At 40.8% G+C, this 16,167-nt stretch overlaps 1 long non-coding RNA gene across 1 annotated transcript; it reads right to left on the reverse strand.

Moving 5' to 3' along the window:
• Positions 1–237: 237 nt before the first annotated feature.
• On the reverse strand, positions 238–12,978 carry LOC140502123 (uncharacterized). The gene is made up of 3 exons (XR_011966545.1): positions 12,717–12,978; positions 10,555–11,975; positions 238–5,452 (listed from the first exon to the last, which is right to left on the reverse strand). It is a non-coding gene; the product is annotated as an uncharacterized lncRNA (long non-coding RNA).
• Between the last annotated feature and the right edge of the window lie 3,189 nt (positions 12,979–16,167).

Here is a 16,167-nt window from a genome sequence, read left to right on the forward strand (position 1 = left end):
AACATGCTAGGGTTACTGAGCCTTTATCTTTATAGCTCACTTGTCTTTTTCTCCTTCATCTTCTATTCTCATAATGACATCTTCTGCATTCAGACATTCATATCGCAGAATTTTAGTCCGGAAACTCTAATCAGGTACCATGGGAAATGCAGCTGAACTGGAAGTACAGTTTGATGTGCTCCGTTACATATACATTGAAAACCAGTAGCTTCAGAACATAGGAGAAGGAAGGACATATCAATTCAATTCAGTAAGCATTTATTAAGGACCTAGTATGTGCCAGACATTATGCCAGGCTCTGAAAATACAAAAAGAAAAACGAAAGTTCTAGCACTTAAAGATTTTTCATTCTCCTTTGGGGAAGGGAGTAAGGGAAGCAGGGAGAAATAACTACACAGATAAATTAATGTAGAATATATATAAAGTAACTTGGGGGCAGGCATTAACAACTGGAAGGATCAAGACAAGCTTCACATAGGAAGTGCCTATTGAGACTAGTCTTGAAAGAATTCCGATAGGCAAGGGTAAGGAAGGAGAACATTCCAGGCATGGGGGACAGACTGTGCAAAGGCATAGGGGCTGGAAATAGAAAGTTATGCATGGGGAACAGCAAGGATATGATCAGAACTAAGAATAAACAAAAGAGACAAAAGAGCTTGCAGATAGAAATCTCTGATTGTGAATACTGTCTTCCAGAAGAGTCAGAAAGTATTGCAAACAGGGAGTGTTGAAACAATGCATAAAAATGAAATTGATTAGATCCAGAGGTCTGCAGGTAAAGATTTAACAAGTGAGTCCCAAAGGAAAGAGAAAAAGAAGTATGCATGATGCACGTCTAAGTTTATTTTGCATTATTTACAGTTTTTCCATTGCTTTCCTAAGTCCAGATAATAAAAAAAACCCAATAAATCAAATACTGGTTTGTAGCATTTACTGATTTCTGGTGTGTAAATGCTCACACTGAAAATTAAGCAATTGACTCTTGCACACCCCTGATTTTATATCCTAACAGATGAGAAATCACTGTTTCCTGATAACAAAAGTCATTTTTAGATCAATTGTCAGCCTGCAGCATTTCACCCGTTAGAAAAGGTCAAAATCAATACCAAACCAGAAGAAAAGATAAAGATGAGAAAAAAGACTCTACAATTTTAACAGTTCCCCCTCATTTGTTGTGTTTTAGTTGTTGATGCCCATAAATGAGAAATTTATAAAGGAAAAAACACTGACTTGGGTTCTCATTATTTCCTACAGAAGTTTAACAACATAATCACCCTGTGAGGAAGCCAAAAGAACCTCAGGAAGCAAATGCTTAAAGTCCTCCTACCAAATAAAAAGACATGGAAACCAAATGCAGTATCAATTTAGAGTATTTGCAAAGACCAAAACCACAATGACAAAAGAGCAAGGAAGAGGAGGGTAGATGAGGAGGGATATCACCTAATTAAACATACAGATCTGTGCAGTGAAAATGAGTCTGCTAACTAACTGAGAACTAACAAAACCAGATTATCCAGGATTCAACCAGGACCAAGGCACATAGAGCACTGAGTCTAGGATCAGGAAGCTCTGAGTTCAGATTTGACCTCAAACACTTACTACATAGATGACCCCGGGCAAGTCACCTAACCCTGTTTGGTTCAATTCCCCATTTATAAAATGGAGACACAGTGAAAAAAGAAAATGGCTGAGGAAGCACCATGGATAGTTCTGGGGCCAGAATGAGGAAGACCTGAGTTCAAATTTGTGCTCAGACACTTACTGGCTGGGTGACCCTGGGAAAATCACTTAGCTCTGTTTGCCTCAGTCCCCTCAAAGGGAGTTAGATGGTGCATGGATAGGGCCCTAGTCTTGGAATCAGGAAGACTCTTCTTCCTGAATTCAAATCTGGCCTCAGACACTTAGTAGCTGGGTGATCCTGGAGAAATCACAACTGAAACCAGTCAACAAAACTACAAATGGACAAAAATGGAATAAATCTAGCTAGCTTTGGTAATGGATCGAGTACTGGAGTCAGGAGGACCTGAGTGCAAATCTAGACTTAGATGCTAGCTGTGTGACCCTGGGTAAGTCACATTACCTACCCCTCAAAAAAATCTAACATCCTACTGTCAGAAGCAGAATTCAAACCTAGCTTTCTCCTTTCCCTAAGTCTAGATGTTTCCACTACAGTAGCTGTGCTTACTAGAGTTTTGCTGAACCTGAATTTGGAGAGAGGTGGTACCTGGAACATCTGGACATTTGCCCAGGGACCAGGATATTCAAGGCAGCACAAACACAGCAACAGTCTTATCTTCCCACTTTCTGGTGTGCCCACCTTCCTCCCCTGCTCTCCCTAACACCTGGGTGCCAGAAGGAGTCTTAATTAGTGGCACTGAAGTGCTGCACGGGGACCATTGTGTGCCTTTGCTTCTCCGGCTCCCAGTCACTCCTGCTACCTGAACACATGTTCCCTGGCTGCTGCATATTCAGCAAATACAGATCTTAAATGGAATTAAAAGGAGCACAGCACTGACAGGAAAAACACATTATCAATCTTTGGTTTCTTTATTGCTGTTCTCCTATAAAACATGACACTTGGCTCTGTTTATTTTAGCATATTACAGGCTAGGTAAAGCCTCAAATCCAGACTCCAAATATATTCCCCAATGACAAAAGGACACACTGAAGAAACGTTTCTTAACGAAAGATTTATCTTTGACCTGGCGGTGGCGATTGAGCTTGTTCTGATCTCTTCATCTCCTTTTCATTAAGAAAAAAAAAAAAAGTTGTGCCAAAGTATGGTTCGTTAGAATAAAAACCTCATTTTTTTTAAAGGCCGACCATTTCATCGCTGCCACTGGAATCTCACTTGGAGATCATGGGCTCTTCCCAATCTGCCTTTTCATATTTGTCTTTAGTCTGTTCTTCGTGATGGCCCCAGCTCATCGCAGCGAGGCCCTTCAGTGGAACCAGCCCAGCTGACATGGGCACCATGTCAATCATCACACCTCATGCTCTGGCCTCCCACCTGTCACTGTCAGGAAGCTTTGAAAACATCCTAAGTGTGCTTCTTTAAAGATTCCTCTCACACTTATCCCCTATGACATCTTTTATCTACATATCATGTCAGGGGCTGAAGCTTCATAATCCTAAAAAAAAAAAAAAAATCTGCTGAATTTAATAAAAAACCCATGGAGAAGGAAGTAGTTGGAAATGTGGCAGAATTTTACCCAGCCTCTTGTCAGAAGTGCTTTGTGTTTGATTCACAATCAGGGACTGATTTTCCCCAGCAGGGAGCAAGTCTACTCATGGGAATGACCTGGCTATAGCGACCAAGTGATAAAAACTTCGATTTCTCAAATTTCTCTCATCCTACACATTCCTCTTAGCTCCCTCTCCAGTGTGACTCCTGAAAGCCCTATGTTCTATCAGTAAGATATTCAATAGCCTTCATTAGGACCCTACCAGAATTATTCTTATTTTTCAAAAAAAAAATGTTTTATTGGGTTTGGGGGGTTTTTCCCTACCCATTTCTCAGTCATCTGCCCCACCTCACATAGAACCCTCTCTGTATAACAAAGGAAAACACTTGAGCAAAACCCACCAACACAGCAACTGAGCCTGACAGTGTTTTAATGCCTCTTATCACTCAGCTTTCTGATGAAAGAAGAAAAGTGTGGCTCATCATCATTGGTGTCTGGAAGCAAGACTGGTCACTAATTCATTTCCATTTCCATTTCCATCTCTGAGACTTGTTAACATTGTCATTGATTTAGTCACCCCTGGCTCTTCTTTGCAGAAGTTCCAATGAGATGCCCCAGCTTTCTCTGAATTCCTCTTATTCACCCTTCCTTATGATTCTGTAATATTCCATTGTATTCATATACATTTATTCATTTCCTCAGCCTTCACCTTATTTGGACATACAGCTGAATCACAGTGGAGATAATGAGCATAAAGCATTTCACAAACTTTAAGTAACGCATATGTTGGTTATTATTAGTTCACTGTTATCATTATTATTATTGGTCTGGGTCACCAAGCCTGCAGTCTGGTGATAACTTCATTCCCTGTGCCTTCTACTGCACTCCTGCTGAGGTCAAGTTCAACAATACAGAACTGTGTTGGTGAATGTTTAACAACCAGGTTCTGAGGGGGAGTATGTGCAATACACTTTTAAGTTTAATTTCTATTATTTGAACTTTCTTAAGTTTATTTTTTTTTGTTTGAAAAGTCTTTATTTTCATTGACTATTGGTTTCCTTTGTAATCCTATGTTTTTTATTTTATGCATTTAAAAATATATTTCTGAAAAGAGTCCATCAGCTTCACCAGACTGTCAAAAACGTCCAGGATTCAGAAAAGTTGAAGATTTTCCCCATGAGTAAAAATGTCATCTCCCTGAAGACAGGCTCTCTTACTTTTACTTTTGTTTTTGTTTTTCTCATTGAAAAATAATTTTTTAGACACTTCTTCAATGTAGACAAACAACCAAACAAATTAAACCCTGATTGGTAGGGAAATTTTCTGTGATCTGAAGGTTGAAAATTCAATAATGGGCTCTCACCAGCCAATGAGAACAGATTCCAGAACACCCATGAACTGGATAGCTTCCTACCCATTAGAAAGCACACAGAGATCATACACTCACCGAATTTCCCAACCAGAAGGGAGGTTTAGGGAATCTTGTAAGGTTGTGATTAGAAAGCCATAAGATTTGGAACTGGAAGATACCCTGAGGTCATTTAGTCCAACTCATTTTACAGATAAGAAAACTGAGGCTAGAGTCTTAAAAATGAGCTGCCCAAAGTCATACAGATTGTCCATCAAAGATGTCAGGATTAGAACTCAAGTCTCTTGATACTTGGGTCATGGAAATTTTACTAGGCAATACTGTTTCTCTCATTATTGGGCATAATTTAGCCTTCCCTAAGTGGTTTTGAATTGGAACAAGGTTCAAACACTACACAAAAGCTGAGCTGGGTTTGTTTTTTTAAATTCTTTTAAACTATATTGATCTCAGGGAATGCTAAAGACTTATTAGAGGGAAAAAGAGGTAGAAAGCAGCTCAACATACTAATTTGGGTCTTATTTAACATACATTTGCATGTGGAGTTCAAGATGCTCAGACTTCAATTAGTAAAATAAAATAAATCAGTGAAACTTACTATACAATTTTACTCAAGTCCAATATTTAAATACGAGCATTTCACATGGGAAACATAGAAGACTTGAAATTCAATCAGTGCAACGCCACCTGAGGTTAGGAGTGGTGGAAGTCCAGCCGCAGTTGTACGCTGCTGTTCATGGTTCTTGTTACGAGGAGGCAGCCTCTCTTGCCAAATGAGACAGATGTCAGGTACTCCTGCTGGTTCTACCCATGCTGCCAAGCTGGACACTTTCACCCCAAGGAGATTCAAAGGGCCAGCAGGTCCTGTTTTCAGGAAATCTCGTCTTTAGAGTAGTAATGCCTTCAGAGAAAGAGCAGCAGACAAGGAATCAGAGGACCTGGGTTTGTGGTCAGCAAATGAAATGAAAGAATGAATTCATTAAAAAGCATTTCTGTAGAGCTTCCTAGATGCCAAACACAAGTCTACACACTGAGGATCCAAGAAGAAAAAAAGGTCCCTAATCTTAAGGAGTTTACACACTAATTGAGGAAAGCAACATATAGAGGAGCATTTTGCTGCAAGGCAGACAGAAAGGTTTGGTGGTCCTAAAGGATCAGTGGTTAGGCAGGTATCAGGGCCCAGCCATTTTCAAGGTGAATCAAGGTGTTTGGCCTATAGGAAAAGGAGACTGGAGGGGACCAGCCCAACACTATTGGGAAGGGGATAAGGACCTACAATTCTGAATGCAGTAGAGAATCTGGGCTCCCTCCAGGGGACATGGGAATAAGGGTCATAATCCTCCCATCCAGGAGGTGAAAGGAGGAAGAAGGAATTGGCAGGAAGGTTGGGGGTGGGGTCTGAGTGACCTAAGGTTGGAGAGAAGGATGAAGAGGGTGCCCCACTTAGTGACGAAGGTCCATGATCTGCTCCTTGCTAGCCCTGTGACCTCAGACAAGCTCTCCAAACTTCATTCTCTTCTCTGCTGGGGATGGAAGCTCAATTCCGTGTGGGCGGTCTCGGGCGGGTAAAGGTGGGAACTTCTAAATCTTAGAGTTCTCACGAGGCCCCCCATAATAACAACAGGGAATCGAGGAGGAGACCGAGCTATCTCGTGTATTTCTGCCTCTTCCCGTGAGATACGTGATGGGAGGAGCATCCCCGCTCTCGAGGCTGTCCCGGATCTGGGCACACCTACCTAACAGGCTCAGTATTGACGTGTAAACTACGCGATGGGAGAGCTTAAGTAGGGTCAGGAAAGCCTGAAAGTTCTCTTGGGCGGAGGGGCCACGTGTGAGGACACAAGGCTCCGCATTTCCTCTCTCCTCTCTCCCCTCCTCCTCTCTCCCCACTTACACTTCTACTTCCAATCTCTTATTGTAAGATCTTTGCCTCCTTGGGAGATCTTTCTCTCTCCCTCCTAAGGAAGAAGTCCCTGCACTTGTAACCGAGACCCTGAAATAAAGCTCAACCCTTGTTCGACTCTGGAACGTCTCTTCTCTCATACGAGCATCCGGCTTGGCCAGCCGAAGACCTCGAGAGGTGAGGTAAGAAGACTCGGGTAGCCCACAGGCCTCTAGGCCTGGCAAATATCTACCTCATAGTGATGTGAGGGTTAAATGAGAGGTGTTTATAATGCTGTGTAAGTGACAAATGAAGTCTCCAAGTCAGAGTGGTGTGTAGGGCTGGGAATCACTTTTTCAATGCTCCAGGTGGAAGGTTTGTAGGAATGAGTGGGACCTTGTTCCTAGAGCCATCCTTGGACTAAGAGCAGTCTAGACACTGTGAACTGAGTAGGGCTGAGAGTGTCCCCTGTGCCCCCTCAACAAACATCTGATTTTCTCTCTCTCTGCTGGCATAGCATTTAAGTTTCACCATTTAGAGACCAACTCTTGATACCAGACTAAGAAGTAGCAAATAACCTCTTCTGGCTACAGTGTTCCTAGCTCTTTCCACTGCCTGGGATAATACATTTCTTTCTCAGTCCTCGACCACACTTTCTTTGTGGGGGAAGTTCCCCAAAATACTAAGGCAGTTTCTCCTTGACTTCTCTTAGATCCACAAGTAATACTTCCCATCTATTCCCCAATGACCAACAACTGGAGACCTGATCAAGTCAGGGAATCTTTTTACTGGCCAAAAAAATAGTCACAAAGAAAAAAAAATGACTCCTACAAAACAGGAGCTTAAAGACAACCCTGGCACATGTTGTGACTTCTCTCAGGAAATCTATGTTGTCTCACCCATGTTTACCCACTCTGTTTTTTTGTCCCACCATTTGGAAGCTGGTTCTCCTTGATTGGTGAATTTGGTTTAGTAAAGCCTTAGCCTTATTACGGTCTTAGCTTTCCAGAACTTGTACCCGTTGGAGCTGGGTATGAAAATCTAGGGTCTGGGTGTGGGTTCTTCTCTCTTATCATCTCCTAAGTTCAGTTTCTCTTCCTGGGAGTAATGCTTTCTTTCCTCAGCCAAGATTTCCCAGCTATGGTATTGGAGAAGTCCCCCAACCTTCTGAGGAAGGAGAAAGAGTTGGTGCATAGTGATGGCAATGCAGAAAAAAAGAAGGAAGGAAGAAGGAATTCTCTGTAACAGAAGGCTGCCTACTCACCAAATGATGGATTTTTTAAAACAAATTCAACTCATGAAGCCCACATACATGCTAAGACAGAGAGAGTTGTAATCTACATCAGTGAAGGCACTTCCTGCATTGATGAAATTTATGTTGGTTCATATGTACTATCTGTTGAAAATCTTTTCTCATTATAAAATGGGACTGGGAAAACAAGTCCACTGGGTTAGGAGAGAGCATGAGCTGTGGTCACACTGCTGAGAGCAGTGGACTGATTGTAGGTGGCAGAAGAAAGACAGAAAGCAGTACCTGATGTATATTTACCCTACTGCCCTCACAGACTGACCAATGAGAATGGACTTATCTAATTCAACTAGGTTGGTCCTCAGTTGACAAACAAAGTACCTAAGCAGGCCCCTACTCAGTCTTTCCAGCTTGGTAAGACCTTGTGAGACATGGCCTCTGATGGCCTAGCTCTCAAAAACCCAGCATCACCTCAATGCCCAGATGAGAATCCAGAGCAGCTGCTCCTCAGACAGGAACTCATTCAAGCCTCCTTTCTTGGGAACTCCCAGTCTCTTAGGCTTCAGCCCCACAAGGTAGGACATGAGCCAGGACCTCAATTGATCATGTAGATAGCAAATATAGTTCCCAGCTAAGGTTTGTAAAGTGGGCAAACATACACAGTTACTATCTTTCCAACCTCTAAATTGCCTACATACACCCATAGCTCATGCAAGAGGATAGGGTAGGGATGAAAGCAACTGACATGTATAGAGTTTGCTTGGTACCTCGGATTGGTTTGCCAACCATCACTACAGCTTTTTATTGTGGCTTGTACTACTTTGTCAACACTGCTCTAAGAGTAACTCACTGCTTTGTACTTTGTATGGGCACATATAAAATTCTATAAATGTGTTATATGAAAGCACAAATTGATGTAAATGATAAATATGCAAGAGCAAGGAAATAGTGACAGATGATATTAGAGTATTTGTTGAATACATTCACCTTTGGGATATTTCTTAAGGTTTAACAGTCTTGTTTTTAGAAAAAGAAATTCCTTTTCTCCACCACCACTATTCCTCTTCAATTCATTTCTCTTCATTACCAGGGCGTCATTTGTTAGTCAATTAATAGATATTTATTGAATGTCAATTATGTGCTAGACATTAGAGAAATCCAAAAGCACAGTTCTTGCCTTCAAAGATCTTACAATCTGTCAAGAGAGACCACACTCAGTTAAGATAGCTAGCTACACTAGATAATTCACGGGAAGTGTCAAATAAGCACTTGGTTGATTCTTACTTTTATAAAAACTTGTCATTCTATTGGGCTTTAAATTTTACAAAGCATCTTACTGACAACAGACCAGGGAAGCAAATACTGCAAATACTATCTTCTGTATTTTCCAGGTGAGGCAACTGAGGTTTAGATCAGAACCAATTCTCTCCAGGTTGCAAGTCCAGCATTCTTTCCACATTGTTGTTCAGTCACGTCCCACTCCTCATAACCCCATTTGGGATTTTCTTGGCTAAGATACTGGACTGGTTTGCCATTTCCTTCTCCAACTCATGGGTGAGAAAATATCCAAGAGAAATCATAACATATGCCAGCTTTGTACTTAAGCTCTTGTTTTATAGGAATCCTTTTTATTTCCTTGTGACTATCTTTTTGGATAGTAAAAATGTTTCCTGACTTGATCAGGTCTGCAGATAATGAAACTGAGGCAAATGAGGTTAAGTGACTTACCCAGGGTCATGCAGCTAGTAAGTGTTTGAGGCTGGATTTGAACTCAGAAAGATGAGTCTTCAGGACTCCAAGACCGGGGCTCTGTCTTATATACCACCTACATGCCTCTTTTCACATGCCTCTCTATATGTTATCAGCTGGAAAAAAATTAAGGGATCTTGTTTCTTTGCCAGTTACAATTAGATCAAATAATCATAAATCATAGGATTCTGGCGTTAGAAAGGACTTCAGGCATGGGACTGAGCAGGAATTCCCTCTCTAATAGTCTCATAAGTGATGGTGTTGTAGTAAGAAAGTTGCTAGATTTAAATACAAAGCATGACTCTGGTACCAGGAGATCTTGGAAAAATCATTTACCTCTTAGAGTCTCAGTTCCTCTATTGATAATGCATCACTTCTGACCTCATGGGGTTATTATAAGAAACATTCTTTGTAAACCTTAAAACCAGAAGAAATGTAAGCTGTTTACTTCTCTGAACCTTTGTTTCCTCATTTTAAAAAGAAGATTGGAATTTACCACCTTTAAAGTTTTATCCAGCTCTAAATGATAGGACAACTTAAATATCTGTGGTGATAGGCAGCTTACTACCTAATAAGGTTGTCCATTCCATTTTCAGATTCTAATTATTAGGAAGTTTGAAAGTTAGGAAGGCAGCCAAAGCCTGCCGCACTGTGCCTTCTACCTACTTCTGCCCTCAAGCGTCAAGCAAAGTAAGTCTCTTCCATGCAGAGGTACCCTAGTAAATGCTTAATAACCGAAAGGCATAGCACACTTTAAAGCTCAATCTGCATTATTAATATTTTCTTCACAACTTTCTTAATTTTAGATAACTGACAAAACAATAAATCAAGCCTTGATTTTTCTTTTACCATTTTCCATTTCTTGGGGGCACAGTGTTTAGAGGACTGATCTTGGATTGAGGAAGATCTGTGTTCAAATCCAGACTCACACACTTACTAGCTGTGTGACCCCGGCAAGTCACTCAATCTTTGTTTGGCTCTGTTTTCTCATGTGTAAAATGGAGATAATAATATCTATTCACAGGGTTTTGAGACAATGTTTGTAAAGCCCTTAGCACAGGGCCTAGCTACATAATAACAATAATACGAGTTACATAATTGTTAACTACTACGAAACACTCACTCTGGAAATTTAATGATCAACTTTGAATCGTGTGGCCTGGCTCCAACTCCTTCTATGTGATGCCTCTTCAAATACTGCAAGAAAGCAATCAAGGCAGCAGTTCTTCCAAAATCTTTTCTTCTCCAGTCTGACGATTCCCGTTCCTTCAACTCTTTCTAATCCAAAATAACTTCAAGTGTCCTTATTTGTCTCCAGCAGGCGAACCTAGGAAAAGGCTCCCAGCCAGGCAAATATATATGCTACTCCGAGGAGGGGTAAAGAAAGGCCAGGAATGCGAAGCACTGAGAGGTACAGCACAACTAACAGAGACAACTTAGTTACCAAAGAACGGAGGTGGGATACCAGAAAGGGGAAAAAGGGTGGTTCATTGTGGAGAAATTCCTTTGTATTTTGGTCTTTAAATTTAGTTATAGCTAAGTTACAGCTTTTGTTGGTTGTTTGACTCTTCTTGATTTCATTTGGGATTTTCTTGGCCAAGACCCTGGAGGGAGTTTCTATTTCCTTCTCCAGCTCATTTTACAGAGGAGAAAACTGAGGCAGAGTTAAGTGATTTATCCAAGGTCACACAGCCAGTTAAGTGTTTGAGACCAGATTTGAACTCAAGAAGATGAGTTCCTGACTTCAAACTCGGCACCCTATCCACTGTGCCACCTAGCTATCCCTGTATAAAACTAGGTCTCAATTAATGGGAAAAATGGTGGTCATATTGTTCTAATTCACATTGTATTTTGCTATTGGAGTAGAATCAATTTACATATTTAACATAATTATGACTTTGAATTGTGGGAACTGGGATACATGGAACTACTTCAGGGGGTTCATATTCATACTAATCAGTACGTGGCTGTAAATATGTTTTAGTAGTCTTGCATGGGTACAGCTTGAAGGTCTAATTCCAAGCATTTTAGTGGAAAAAAATACAATCTCTATAGGAGAGTGGAGATATTTGCAACTCAGACCTGGATAATATTGTTAAGGGGCCATTCAATGCAAATCAATCAGTAAACACCTGGCAGCTGGATTCCTGACTTCAGGGCAAACTTGAAAAGATTTAGGGACTATCTGGTAGGGAAGTTGCCAATTGGGGGTGGAAAGTGGGGAGTGAGAGAAACAGAAGACTACTAGCATTTTGTTGCTATTATAAACATTTAAAAACTATGTATATACATTTTCTATATGTATGTGTTTTCATTGTGTTTGTGTATCTCTCTCTATATATGTACACACACACACACATATATTCTATTCCTATTTTGTCACAAGACAAGGGAAGACACAAGGGGGAACAGCAGGGAATAGTAGGGATATTCCCACTGATCAGATGTTAGAATGTTGAAATGACTAGCGTCCCTAATCAGAATGAATAGATTATGGTTGGTATACAGAAAAGATAAAATGCTCAGATTGTAGAGATTCTTAACCTGGGGTCCATGTATTTGGGAGGGGGAGAGAGAGAGAGAGAGAGAGAGAGAGAGAGAGAGAGAGAGAGAGAGAGAGAGAGAGAGAGAGAGAGAGAGAGAGACAGAGAGACAGAGAGACAGAGAGAGACAGAGACAGAGAGAGACAGAGAGAGAGAGAGAGAGAGAGAGAGAGAGAGAGAGAGAGAGAGAGAGAGAGAGAGAGAGAGAGGTGAATAGATGGATAGATAGATTTATAGATTACAAACATACATACATACACAGATGGATGGATGAATAAATATAGATATTCTAGTATAATTGGTTTCCTTTATAATCCTCTGTATTTTATTTTATAAATTTAAAAACAGTATTTGGAGAATTGATGTATAGGCATTATCAGTGTGTTGAAGGGGGTCATAACAGTGTCAGAGCAAAGATATGAACAAGAGTTTTTCATGAAAAACTAACTAGAGGTTCTGGAGCTGTAGACAAGCCCTTGTGAGAATCACAGTAGTCTCTGGAAGGGCTAAACAGAAGCTTTAAAATGAAATCCAAATTCCAATATTAATTAGCTACCAATTTTCCCCTCAATCCCCCAGCATGAGTCCTGAGTCTCCAACCTTAACTAACAACCCAGGTTCCAGGTCCCATGTCTCCTAACCCCAATGCCTGGTTCTGCTTGACCCAGATAAGAACCCTATAAAAACTCACCCTGCTTTCCTCATATTGAGCACCTAATTCCATTTAGTAAGTTGGACTGACCTGTAAGGGTCCATCTTCCTCATCACCCCTTCTGTGATAATTTTGTGTATCTCCCCTCAATAAAACTTTTTCGCCGAACCTTTTTTATGTCTACTCCATTCTCAGGGGTTTGCATTGTGGGGTTTGGCCAGAGGTTCACTGCTTCCTGACTTTGCCAGCTCTCTACCCAGCGCTGTGACTAGCGATTTGGCTTCTGTACCTGATTTCCAAATCTTTTGACTTAGGAAATACAGAGAGAGAAATCACATGCCTCGTCCATGCCCTCCCCTCTTTCTCCCTGATGCCAGAACTATGACTAGGAATTGACTTTTTCTTCATGGCAGATAAGAGAGAAGGCCATTTTTCTCAGTACAGGACCAAATATGCATTAAAACATCTTGAATACTAAGAACGGTACAAGGTGAACTAGAAAAGTATGTTATACTAAAGGTTGGAAGGAGAATTAAGCAATTAAATTCAGTAAAGAAGTGAATTGTGCCTAGGTAGTTTAATTTCCTTATATCTTACTCTAAATTAAGTACTGCAGGTAAATATTAGTAATTGAAGATTAATAAATGTTCATACTGAGCGGTTACAGCAGTTTTGAATAAAAAGTATAATTAAATGGGAAAGTATGCTGTAATATATATCTCTATGGAATAATGAGGACATAGTCAGTGTGTCCCCTTTCACCCTGTGAAGGTGTGTAGGATGTCCAGGGAGGCTTGCAGAGCCCTTTTCAGGGCCATTCATCCATCCATCGCTCAACTCTCATCCATGGCTCCAAGAAGGTGTAGTGTGTGCAGTGGCCTGAGTCTGGTAAATCATCTCAGCAGATGGGCTAAACTAGGTTGAGGGTAACCAAGGGGCTTCGAACCCATCAGTGAATTGCGGGAAGTGTACCACAAGCAAGTGAAGACTTCCCTGGGCAGAATGGGTGGACATGAACCATTTGTTCTTGGTGAGAAATCATAGCCTCCAAGGTCATCCACTATATCCTAGGCCATCATCAGTTGTCCTGACTTTTGTCTTACGCTGGACCTTCAGTGATTCTGCAAGAAAGAGTGAGGTTGACAACTTTGTGCCATGCTGCCTCCGCTAAATCCAAGTCACATGCCCTGTGATGTCACTGGCATCTTCTTTTCTTGTCTTCAAAAAAGAATGACAAACAACAACCACCTTGTGATAGTTTACCCCAATAGTAGGGAGAGCAGGAAAGAACGTAACAGACTCTGAAATGTCAGCCTTGCACTTCCAATCATATGAAGTCCCAGCAGACTTCCTAACACAGCTCACAATTTTGCACTGTGCTGCCATCTCTGAAAGGTGTTCATACCTATGGTGTGAGACTAGCCTTAAACTCTCTCTATATATATATATACTAAATGGACTTTTGCAAGTAGAATCCATTCTAGCTCAGTAAAGATTGGCTGAACTATCAGAATAAACTAATTACTGAATGAGCCATTTTTAAATGTCTTTATTTACTGAGAAGTGGCAGCTGGGGTGGCTCTGTGGAGAGAGTGCTTGGCCTCCAGTCAGGAAGACCTGAATTCAAATCTGTCTTCTGATACTTACTAGCTGTGTAAACCTGAGCAAGTAATTTAACCTTACTGTTTGCCTCAGTTTCCTTATTTGTAAAATGAGGTGGAGAAGGAAATAGTAAGACACTCCAGTATCTTTGCCAAGAAAACCCCAAATAGGATCACAAAAAGTCAAATACAACTGAAACAAGTGAACAAAAAAAAATGGGGCAACAAGGTAGCACAGTGGATAGAGTGCTGGGCCTAGAGTAAGGAAGACTCACCTTCCTAAATTCTCAGACACTTACCATTTGGGTGACCCTGGGCAAGTCACTTCCCTCTGTTTGCCTCAGTTTCCTCATCTGTAAAATGAGAAAGAAATGGCAAATTGCTCTAGTATCTTTGCCAAGAAAACCCCAAATGGAGAATGGTGAGTCAGATGTGGCTAAAACAACTCAACACATACGTTCACTGAGAAAGGGAACACTATAAACAGATTATCTTACTAATTAACATTTAGGTCATGTTTTTTATCAGAGAAGCAAAATCCTTTACAACAAATCACTAAGTCCCTGAAACAGAAAGATAAGAGTGAATGGGGATATCTCCTTGGCCCTGGATCCAACCCACATTTCCAAGAAGGACAAGTCTCATCTGACAGATCAGAAAGCTTTGCCCACATCCTCTGCATTCCTCACCACCTTCTCCCAAATACCACCTAAGAGAGGAGTGAATAACTGTCAGCCCAGTGATTTGATCTGGCAAAAACATTCACATTTCACTTCCCAGACTCTTTCCGCCAAGTCAAACAATTCTGAAACCTCAACTTTTCTTCATAGGTTCTGCTACCTAGTCCTTCAGCAGTTTTTGTGACTGTTCAAGCTGATTTCCCCCTATCTCTTAAATGACAGAACCTGAAACTAGAGACAGTCTTTGAGTCTATCTGGTACTGTGTATAATTAGCTTATTAATTATTTCATTAAATTATTTCAATATTATTAATTATTTCTACAGGCTGTAGCACCCTCACAAAGGTCCAGCAGCCACATACCTGGGGGAAGAGCCTGGGAAAAGTAAAGCTGATTCCAAGGTCAGATGATTCCTCTGTACAGCTTCTGACCTCTTACCATTTAATTCAATTCAGCAAACATTTACTAACCTGCTATGTGAGATGCACTGTGGAAGAGCTTGGAGGGCAGAAGGGTTGATAGCAACCTTAGTCAGCCTTCTTGTCTCCTAGAACCCTAGCAGAGTCCAAGACAGTATCAGCTGAAATCAGCTCTTGCCCACAAGCCTCTGAATTTCACCCCTTTTATGACAAAGAAGTTTTTTTTTTTTTTTTTTTTTTAAGTGTAATTGAAAGGTTCCTCTCTGAACACAGGATAAGTCCTCTTGTCTTATTGGCTCGGTTCATGATGGATACAGACATTCCCAAGGTACTTTTCTTCCTATTGACCTTGGTCCCAAGAGATCATTCGATGAAACTCTGAGAGAAGAGGTAGCAAAGAATGACCTTTTGTTTTTTAATAAATACCTCCTTTTTTAAAAACCGGCATTGATTTTCTTCTGTCAGGGACAGTTTAGGCTTGGCCCTTTCTGAGGGCAAGATGAGCCCTCAAGATCCCTCCTCAATTCTTAGATGTCAGGAACCCTTTCCAAAGAAGCCAGAATTATATAAACAGGGAGAATCAAGCTTAAGGTTTTTAATGTTAAGACCTGGAAAGCCCTCCTGAGAACAAATGCTCCTCCTCAAGTTTTAAAAAACATCAGGCATGCACATCTTTACTGGGACATTTTAATAACAAATGAAAATCTGAATGCATTCTGTGGCTTGGGAATTTGGTTCCATCTAAATAGAAAGCCAGTTTGCAGTAAAAATAGGATAAAACAGCTTTGCCAGGTAGGAATGTCACACTAGACATAAAGAAAGCAGAAAACAGTGATGCGTA

The sequence above is a fragment of the Notamacropus eugenii genome, chromosome 4, assembly GCF_028372415.1.
Source record: "Notamacropus eugenii isolate mMacEug1 chromosome 4, mMacEug1.pri_v2, whole genome shotgun sequence".
Classification (NCBI taxonomy): domain Eukaryota; kingdom Metazoa; phylum Chordata; class Mammalia; order Diprotodontia; family Macropodidae; genus Notamacropus; species Notamacropus eugenii.